Consider the following 11,757-nt stretch of genomic DNA (forward strand, 5'->3'; position numbering starts at 1 on the left):
AAAAGTGGGTGGTTCATGGGGTTTCTTAATACAATAATAATGTATGGTGGTGGTGGTAATGTGTATAGTGTATTCAATTCCTCTAATCATCATATAATTCTAATAAATGAATATGATTTATAAGGCTAAGGTTTTTTTCAAGTCAAATAACACAGAAAGAAAAAGAAAAAAAAAAAAGACCTAGAAGAAATAAGTCAAAATAACATTTAAAAGAACTATTTAGTGGGAATATCAACATAGCATATGCTGTATTTGACATCTAGTAGTAGGAGTAGTATTTTATAATCCTATTTTTGTTTCTGAAACACACAATTTTTGTCTTCTTTTTATCCTCCCCCAAAAATAAACGCATTACTACTATTAAACTAGTCAACTCTTGCAATTGCGGGTTTATTAAGGAAACAAATTCTAATTCTTAAGCTTAGCTAGCTCCTTGCGAGAAGATAATAATACTAATTCACAACTTTTTACTACTAATATACTTTTGCACAACATGTACATATATATATATATATTAATGATACGTCAGAACTTTTACTTTTTTTTATTACTATATGAAATTGCATTGTATAAGATGTTGGTTGAAACAGACGAAATATGTATCCGCCTATGATAGATGTAAAGGTTGGGGTGTGGGGATGCTTTTGCCTACTTTGGACTCCATAACATTTTTCAAAAAGACAATTAACATTATTTCTTGTCAAATATTTATATATCATATGCTTTTGCCTTCTTTTGCTAGCAATTCTAATAAAGATACATTGAATCTCTTACTAATTAAGGCTTACATCCTTAACTAAGATGGTAATGGCCAATTAATATATCATGTTCCTATACCATCGTAATTACATATAAGTTTTTAACCATCTACTATAATAAATCAACTAAAAAAGTAACAATTTTGCAGCAGTAACAGGTATAAGAGTATCCTCATTGATGGTCCTTAATTGTTTCTTAGGAAATTTCTTAGTTAGATAAATTAATTATTAATGAAACAAAATGTAAGAACTGAAAGAAACGTTTCTTATTTTAGGATCAAAAGAAACGTTTCTTGAGGACAGGTGGCACAATAGCAATGGGTTAAAAGGTGAAATGAGATTAATGGGGTAAATTTTTTTGGGTCTTTCTCTTTCATTTTCGAGTTTTCTCTTCTATCTCTCTCTTGACAAAATCGCCAAGTTCTTTCTTTTTTCTCTTCCAATTGATTCCCACATCTGATTCTCCATGGATTCACCGTCGATTTGGTTCCGGTGAACCAGACGACATTATTTTTTAAATGTTTTATGTTTTAATTTTAAATGTTGTATGTTATTTTATGTTTTTATTATTAAAATATGTTTCTATGATATATAAAATAATTTTGAATATTTTAAGTTAGTAATTATTATTTTACTATATTTATTACTAAGAAACACCTTAAGTTGGTTCTACCAATAATTAACAAAAATTTCCTTCTCTCTTAACAAAGTTTCTTCTTCCCTTTTTATTATTGAAAATTGCCTTAAGAAACAACTAAGGATCACAATATCCTCATTATTAAATAATAACTTAAAATATTTAAAATTATTTTATAAAACATAGAAACATATTTAAATAATAAAAAATAAAATAACATACAACATTTAAAATTAAAACACAAAACATTAAAAAATAAAAACATAACACACAACATGAAATAAAACATAGAAACATATTTAATTAAACATGAAACATATTTAATCTCCAAATTTAGTCCATAAATGTTCAACTAAATCATGTTTCAATTGTTGATGCGCTTCTCTATCACGAATTATTGTTTGACCATTCAGCACATTGCTGATATTTGAAGCCATATTGATAGAATATGAAAGATCCAGATCATCTCCTTGTGGGAAATCAGAAACGTCAGCTTGAGTGTATCCATCTCGTTCATTTTCAACAATCATATTGTGCAGTATGATACACGCCCTCATAATCAATCCGACTTTATCTTTATCCCATAAAAGACATGGATTTTTAATTACGGCGAATCTAGCTTGTAGGACACCGAAGGCACGCTCAACATCTTTTCGGGCACTTTCTTGGCGTTCAGCAAATAAAGATGCTTTCGGACTCTGTGGTAGTGGTATGGATTGAATAAAAATTGCCCAGTTTGGATAAATACCGTCTGTCAGATAGTAAGTCAATTGTACTCTATGCCGTTAATGTAGTAGGTAACTTGTGGAGCTTGACCATAAAGTATATCATCGGATCATATGCATCATTTCTCACTTTTCATTTACTTCCAAACAGATCGATCGATCGATCTACACCGGAATCTCCTTGCGTCTGCTTCACCGGAAACTCAACACCAAATCGACGGCGAAACCATTGAGAATCAGATGTGGAAATCAATTGGAAGAGAAGGAAATAAATCGCAAATCACGGTTTCCGTCGCAGAGAGAGATAGAAGAGAGAACAAGTCGCAAATGAAAGAGGAAGGCCAAAAAAAATTTCCCCCATCAAACTCATTTTACCCTAAAACTAATGATATTGCGCCATCTGTCGTCAAAGAAACGTTTCTCCTCGTCCTAGAATTAGAAACGTCTCCTTTCCTTCTTTCCTTTTGTTTCATTTGTAATTAATTTCTTTAACTAAGAAAAATCTTAGAAACAACTAAGGATCACCAATGAAGACAGTCTAACAACCTTCTTACTATAAATATAAGGGAAGAATATGTTGTGAAATTTAAAACAATAAAAGGTTTGGTAGTTGGTACACACCAACCACAACTATGGTTGAGAAGTTCTGCATAGAAGAACAGTTGATGTACTAAATTGATTAATTTGCTTTTTTTTTTTCCTTAAGTGCAGCAATTGAAATATTTATCCAATACGATAAAAGGTCTTTGTTAATTTAGTTCTAACACGAAATTAAGGTCCTTGCTAATATAGTGTTATAACATGGTTCGTCGACAGAGTCAACCAAAAAAAAACGAAAAAGGACAGAGATATTATTTAGTACTAGTGTACTACTATTGTTTATTATGCATGGAACACAATGTGTGTTATTGATGAAATAAAATGCCCTCTGTCTTTTCCTATTTCTTAGTAAAAGATTAAAAACTCGAATCATCTTTTTCCTTTTATTTTATTAATGTTTTAGCTTAGTTTAGTTATTTGCTTGGTTTCAAAATATTTGTACTTTTCCATGAGACAAAATATGTGTAATGCTTTCATTCTCCATTTTTGTGTTTNGGTTTCTTAATACAATAATAATGTATGGTGGTGGTGGTAATGTGTATAGTGTATTCAATTCCTCTAATCATCATATAATTCTAATAAATGAATATGATTTATAAGGCTAAGGTTTTTTTCAAGTCAAATAACACAGAAAGAAAAAGAAAAAAAAAAAAGACCTAGAAGAAATAAGTCAAAATAACATTTAAAAGAACTATTTAGTGGGAATATCAACATAGCATATGCTGTATTTGACATCTAGTAGTAGGAGTAGTATTTTATAATCCTATTTTTGTTTCTGAAACACACAATTTTTGTCTTCTTTTTATCCTCCCCCAAAAATAAACGCATTACTACTATTAAACTAGTCAACTCTTGCAATTGCGGGTTTATTAAGGAAACAAATTCTAATTCTTAAGCTTAGCTAGCTCCTTGCGAGAAGATAATAATACTAATTCACAACTTTTTACTACTAATATACTTTTGCACAACATGTACATATATATATATATATTAATGATACGTCAGAACTTTTACTTTTTTTTATTACTATATGAAATTGCATTGTATAAGATGTTGGTTGAAACAGACGAAATATGTATCCGCCTATGATAGATGTAAAGGTTGGGGTGTGGGGATGCTTTTGCCTACTTTGGACTCCATAACATTTTTCAAAAAGACAATTAACATTATTTCTTGTCAAATATTTATATATCATATGCTTTTGCCTTCTTTTGCTAGCAATTCTAATAAAGATACATTGAATCTCTTACTAATTAAGGCTTACATCCTTAACTAAGATGGTAATGGCCAATTAATATATCATGTTCCTATACCATCGTAATTACATATAAGTTTTTAACCATCTACTATAATAAATCAACTAAAAAAGTAACAATTTTGCAGCAGTAACAGGTATAAGAGTATCCTCATTGATGGTCCTTAATTGTTTCTTAGGAAATTTCTTAGTTAGATAAATTAATTATTAATGAAACAAAATGTAAGAACTGAAAGAAACGTTTCTTATTTTAGGATCAAAAGAAACGTTTCTTGAGGACAGGTGGCACAATAGCAATGGGTTAAAAGGTGAAATGAGATTAATGGGGTAAATTTTTTTGGGTCTTTCTCTTTCATTTTCGAGTTTTCTCTTCTATCTCTCTCTTGACAAAATCGCCAAGTTCTTTCTTTTTTCTCTTCCAATTGATTCCCACATCTGATTCTCCATGGATTCACCGTCGATTTGGTTCCGGTGAACCAGACGACATTATTTTTTAAATGTTTTATGTTTTAATTTTAAATGTTGTATGTTATTTTATGTTTTTATTATTAAAATATGTTTCTATGATATATAAAATAATTTTGAATATTTTAAGTTAGTAATTATTATTTTACTATATTTATTACTAAGAAACACCTTAAGTTGGTTCTACCAATAATTAACAAAAATTTCCTTCTCTCTTAACAAAGTTTCTTCTTCCCTTTTTATTATTGAAAATTGCCTTAAGAAACAACTAAGGATCACAATATCCTCATTATTAAATAATAACTTAAAATATTTAAAATTATTTTATAAAACATAGAAACATATTTAAATAATAAAAAATAAAATAACATACAACATTTAAAATTAAAACACAAAACATTAAAAAATAAAAACATAACACACAACATGAAATAAAACATAGAAACATATTTAATTAAACATGAAACATATTTAATCTCCAAATTTAGTCCATAAATGTTCAACTAAATCATGTTTCAATTGTTGATGCGCTTCTCTATCACGAATTATTGTTTGACCATTCAGCACATTGCTGATATTTGAAGCCATATTGATAGAATATGAAAGATCCAGATCATCTCCTTGTGGGAAATCAGAAACGTCAGCTTGAGTGTATCCATCTCGTTCATTTTCAACAATCATATTGTGCAGTATGATACACGCCCTCATAATCAATCCGACTTTATCTTTATCCCATAAAAGACATGGATTTTTAATTACGGCGAATCTAGCTTGTAGGACACCGAAGGCACGCTCAACATCTTTTCGGGCACTTTCTTGGCGTTCAGCAAATAAAGATGCTTTCGGACTCTGTGGTAGTGGTATGGATTGAATAAAAATTGCCCAGTTTGGATAAATACCGTCTGTCAGATAGTAAGTCAATTGTACTCTATGCCGTTAATGTAGTAGGTAACTTGTGGAGCTTGACCATAAAGTATATCATCGGATCATATGCATCATTTCTCACTTTTCATTTACTTCCAAACAGATCGATCGATCGATCTACACCGGAATCTCCTTGCGTCTGCTTCACCGGAAACTCAACACCAAATCGACGGCGAAACCATTGAGAATCAGATGTGGAAATCAATTGGAAGAGAAGGAAATAAATCGCAAATCACGGTTTCCGTCGCAGAGAGAGATAGAAGAGAGAACAAGTCGCAAATGAAAGAGGAAGGCCAAAAAAAATTTCCCCCATCAAACTCATTTTACCCTAAAACTAATGATATTGCGCCATCTGTCGTCAAAGAAACGTTTCTCCTCGTCCTAGAATTAGAAACGTCTCCTTTCCTTCTTTCCTTTTGTTTCATTTGTAATTAATTTCTTTAACTAAGAAAAATCTTAGAAACAACTAAGGATCACCAATGAAGACAGTCTAACAACCTTCTTACTATAAATATAAGGGAAGAATATGTTGTGAAATTTAAAACAATAAAAGGTTTGGTAGTTGGTACACACCAACCACAACTATGGTTGAGAAGTTCTGCATAGAAGAACAGTTGATGTACTAAATTGATTAATTTGCTTTTTTTTTTTCCTTAAGTGCAGCAATTGAAATATTTATCCAATACGATAAAAGGTCTTTGTTAATTTAGTTCTAACACGAAATTAAGGTCCTTGCTAATATAGTGTTATAACATGGTTCGTCGACAGAGTCAACCAAAAAAAAACGAAAAAGGACAGAGATATTATTTAGTACTAGTGTACTACTATTGTTTATTATGCATGGAACACAATGTGTGTTATTGATGAAATAAAATGCCCTCTGTCTTTTCCTATTTCTTAGTAAAAGATTAAAAACTCGAATCATCTTTTTCCTTTTATTTTATTAATGTTTTAGCTTAGTTTAGTTATTTGCTTGGTTTCAAAATATTTGTACTTTTCCATGAGACAAAATATGTGTAATGCTTTCATTCTCCATTTTTGTGTTTATTTGAATGATAAATTAGATATTTCATACTCCGTTGTATTGATTCAAAGGTACTCTTAACTCCGGACGAATAATCTACTTTAAAATTTTAAAATAGAGAAAAATCTCAAAAATTTGAGAACTCGAGTTACATCAATGTGGGAACGGTGGTACCGTACTAGTAANGGAAACTTTTTTTAGAGATTAGAGCGGTTTAGGCATTTCAAAGAGTGAGGAAACGAAATTGACGGAAGGAAGAAGAAAGTAAAGAAGGGAACACAAGTTGAACGAACAAAAGTACGAGAAAGAAGAAAACAACACATAAGGAGGAATCCAAGAAAGAAGAGAAGAGAAGAGTCAAAAGCAGCTCAAACCCTAGGACCAGTCTAGTCTCTCTCAGGAGGAGAGAAAAAGGATGATTGGTAATAATAATAAAATAAATAAAAATTTTAAAGCAAAAGAAAAAAAAAAACAGATCCCAAAATTTTTGTATAGAAATTCAGAAACCCACTCTTCTTCTTCTTATGAGCAATCAATTTTTTTTTCAAAAAAAATAAGAGAAATCAATCTTTTCAACAGTAATTGAACTTAAAGGAACTGTCTTTGAATACAAAAGCAAAGGTGACGACCCCTTTCACCACTAATCTCTCGTTTCATTTACTACTAGCTACAATGGCCTCTCTCTCTTCTCTCTCTGTCTTCTTTACACACTGTTGAAGAAAAAGGCATTGACTTTCACAATACCCAGAAACAAAAGTGGGTGGTTCATGGGGTTTCTTAATACAATAATAATGTATGGTGGTGGTGGTAATGTGTATAGTGTATTCAATTCCTCTAATCATCATATAATTCTAATAAATGAATATGATTTATAAGGCTAAGGTTTTTTTCAAGTCAAATAACACAGAAAGAAAAAGAAAAAAAAAAAAGACCTAGAAGAAATAAGTCAAAATAACATTTAAAAGAACTATTTAGTGGGAATATCAACATAGCATATGCTGTATTTGACATCTAGTAGTAGGAGTAGTATTTTATAATCCTATTTTTGTTTCTGAAACACACAATTTTTGTCTTCTTTTTATCCTCCCCCAAAAATAAACGCATTACTACTATTAAACTAGTCAACTCTTGCAATTGCGGGTTTATTAAGGAAACAAATTCTAATTCTTAAGCTTAGCTAGCTCCTTGCGAGAAGATAATAATACTAATTCACAACTTTTTACTACTAATATACTTTTGCACAACATGTACATATATATATATATATTAATGATACGTCAGAACTTTTACTTTTTTTTATTACTATATGAAATTGCATTGTATAAGATGTTGGTTGAAACAGACGAAATATGTATCCGCCTATGATAGATGTAAAGGTTGGGGTGTGGGGATGCTTTTGCCTACTTTGGACTCCATAACATTTTTCAAAAAGACAATTAACATTATTTCTTGTCAAATATTTATATATCATATGCTTTTGCCTTCTTTTGCTAGCAATTCTAATAAAGATACATTGAATCTCTTACTAATTAAGGCTTACATCCTTAACTAAGATGGTAATGGCCAATTAATATATCATGTTCCTATACCATCGTAATTACATATAAGTTTTTAACCATCTACTATAATAAATCAACTAAAAAAGTAACAATTTTGCAGCAGTAACAGGTATAAGAGTATCCTCATTGATGGTCCTTAATTGTTTCTTAGGAAATTTCTTAGTTAGATAAATTAATTATTAATGAAACAAAATGTAAGAACTGAAAGAAACGTTTCTTATTTTAGGATCAAAAGAAACGTTTCTTGAGGACAGGTGGCACAATAGCAATGGGTTAAAAGGTGAAATGAGATTAATGGGGTAAATTTTTTTGGGTCTTTCTCTTTCATTTTCGAGTTTTCTCTTCTATCTCTCTCTTGACAAAATCGCCAAGTTCTTTCTTTTTTCTCTTCCAATTGATTCCCACATCTGATTCTCCATGGATTCACCGTCGATTTGGTTCCGGTGAACCAGACGACATTATTTTTTAAATGTTTTATGTTTTAATTTTAAATGTTGTATGTTATTTTATGTTTTTATTATTAAAATATGTTTCTATGATATATAAAATAATTTTGAATATTTTAAGTTAGTAATTATTATTTTACTATATTTATTACTAAGAAACACCTTAAGTTGGTTCTACCAATAATTAACAAAAATTTCCTTCTCTCTTAACAAAGTTTCTTCTTCCCTTTTTATTATTGAAAATTGCCTTAAGAAACAACTAAGGATCACAATATCCTCATTATTAAATAATAACTTAAAATATTTAAAATTATTTTATAAAACATAGAAACATATTTAAATAATAAAAAATAAAATAACATACAACATTTAAAATTAAAACACAAAACATTAAAAAATAAAAACATAACACACAACATGAAATAAAACATAGAAACATATTTAATTAAACATGAAACATATTTAATCTCCAAATTTAGTCCATAAATGTTCAACTAAATCATGTTTCAATTGTTGATGCGCTTCTCTATCACGAATTATTGTTTGACCATTCAGCACATTGCTGATATTTGAAGCCATATTGATAGAATATGAAAGATCCAGATCATCTCCTTGTGGGAAATCAGAAACGTCAGCTTGAGTGTATCCATCTCGTTCATTTTCAACAATCATATTGTGCAGTATGATACACGCCCTCATAATCAATCCGACTTTATCTTTATCCCATAAAAGACATGGATTTTTAATTACGGCGAATCTAGCTTGTAGGACACCGAAGGCACGCTCAACATCTTTTCGGGCACTTTCTTGGCGTTCAGCAAATAAAGATGCTTTCGGACTCTGTGGTAGTGGTATGGATTGAATAAAAATTGCCCAGTTTGGATAAATACCGTCTGTCAGATAGTAAGTCAATTGTACTCTATGCCGTTAATGTAGTAGGTAACTTGTGGAGCTTGACCATAAAGTATATCATCGGATCATATGCATCATTTCTCACTTTTCATTTACTTCCAAACAGATCGATCGATCGATCTACACCGGAATCTCCTTGCGTCTGCTTCACCGGAAACTCAACACCAAATCGACGGCGAAACCATTGAGAATCAGATGTGGAAATCAATTGGAAGAGAAGGAAATAAATCGCAAATCACGGTTTCCGTCGCAGAGAGAGATAGAAGAGAGAACAAGTCGCAAATGAAAGAGGAAGGCCAAAAAAAATTTCCCCCATCAAACTCATTTTACCCTAAAACTAATGATATTGCGCCATCTGTCGTCAAAGAAACGTTTCTCCTCGTCCTAGAATTAGAAACGTCTCCTTTCCTTCTTTCCTTTTGTTTCATTTGTAATTAATTTCTTTAACTAAGAAAAATCTTAGAAACAACTAAGGATCACCAATGAAGACAGTCTAACAACCTTCTTACTATAAATATAAGGGAAGAATATGTTGTGAAATTTAAAACAATAAAAGGTTTGGTAGTTGGTACACACCAACCACAACTATGGTTGAGAAGTTCTGCATAGAAGAACAGTTGATGTACTAAATTGATTAATTTGCTTTTTTTTTTTCCTTAAGTGCAGCAATTGAAATATTTATCCAATACGATAAAAGGTCTTTGTTAATTTAGTTCTAACACGAAATTAAGGTCCTTGCTAATATAGTGTTATAACATGGTTCGTCGACAGAGTCAACCAAAAAAAAACGAAAAAGGACAGAGATATTATTTAGTACTAGTGTACTACTATTGTTTATTATGCATGGAACACAATGTGTGTTATTGATGAAATAAAATGCCCTCTGTCTTTTCCTATTTCTTAGTAAAAGATTAAAAACTCGAATCATCTTTTTCCTTTTATTTTATTAATGTTTTAGCTTAGTTTAGTTATTTGCTTGGTTTCAAAATATTTGTACTTTTCCATGAGACAAAATATGTGTAATGCTTTCATTCTCCATTTTTGTGTTTATTTGAATGATAAATTAGATATTTCATACTCCGTTGTATTGATTCAAAGGTACTCTTAACTCCGGACGAATAATCTACTTTAAAATTTTAAAATAGAGAAAAATCTCAAAAATTTGAGAACTCGAGTTACATCAATGTGGGAACGGTGGTACCGTACTAGTAATAAAGTTGTAGTTCCGAAAATTTCAAATTTAAATTGTGTAGTTTTAGTTAGACGACAATGATCACACTGCTTTAGAATAATCCGAATGCAAAATTTGGTTTGCAAACGAAGCATTTGTGATTCCGGAAAGTGTAAAAGATGAATCTTTGAAGCATTAGTTACTTTGTCGTACCTGAAGATTGATGGGGTTACTAATATAATAATTAGTAACACAAAAGTTGCATAAAACAAGTTTATTTATCTTTGGATATTGAAAAGATAAATAAACCCAAGTAAATGTTTGGGCTTTGTTCTGGTTTAGAATAACTCTTCTTAAGGCTTTGTGATCATGGATCCATGAATTTGGAGTATACATCCTTCTTTCTTTGAATAAAAAATATGTAACGCTCACATCCATCCTTGTATGGTTATTGCATAATGTGCACTAAAAAAAAAGAGTTTTAATTGGTCTCTTTCCTTCTTGAAGCTTCAGATCTGATACTTTTGAACTTTGAAGTTTTATTTAAACACTGGACTGTCATCAGTTAAAAGGAGACAAACAAATATAAGCCCAACAACAGGCCAATCTGAGTCCAATAATGTCAATCGACAAAGGAAGATATAACGTGTCGCCTAAAAAACAAATAAATTTTGGAAAAAAGGAATTTTTTTGTTGTCTTCAATAACAAAAACAAATATCAAAAAAGGAAATCTATTCAGAAAATAAAATTAAATAGGAAAAAAAGAAAGAGAACCGTTGTGAATCTCTGATAGATTTTTTTTTTTTTTCATTATAATTGCAAATAGGAAATTTGGTCAAACAAAAAAATGAGAAAAGGGAAAATTTCCTTTTCCTATTTTTGTTTTCGTATAAAGAGACTCTCACTCATCTCACAAACAAAACGAAACAAAATACAAAAAAAAAAAAAAAAAAAAAAAAAAAAAAAAAAAAAATAAACAAGGAAAAGATCTAATTTTGAATCAAATGGTCCGGATACTGCATGGATTTAACAGTTATCGTCAAATGAAACAAAGAACCCAAAACCCATCAAACGACGACGCATTCACATATGTGCGTTGTGTCATCTGGATCGAATAGCACATTATATTGTCTCGCACTATCATCACATATTCACATTACATGACTATGAGTAATGAGTAGTGTCAAAAGAAGAAGAAGAAGAAGAAGAAGAGAGAAGATGAGATTGATGAGGTGGATAACAAATGGCTAAGTAAATAAGCATTAGCATCAGCACCACCG

This window comes from Camelina sativa, chromosome 11, assembly GCF_000633955.1.
Source record: "Camelina sativa cultivar DH55 chromosome 11, Cs, whole genome shotgun sequence".
NCBI classification, from domain to species: Eukaryota; Viridiplantae; Streptophyta; class Magnoliopsida; order Brassicales; family Brassicaceae; genus Camelina; species Camelina sativa.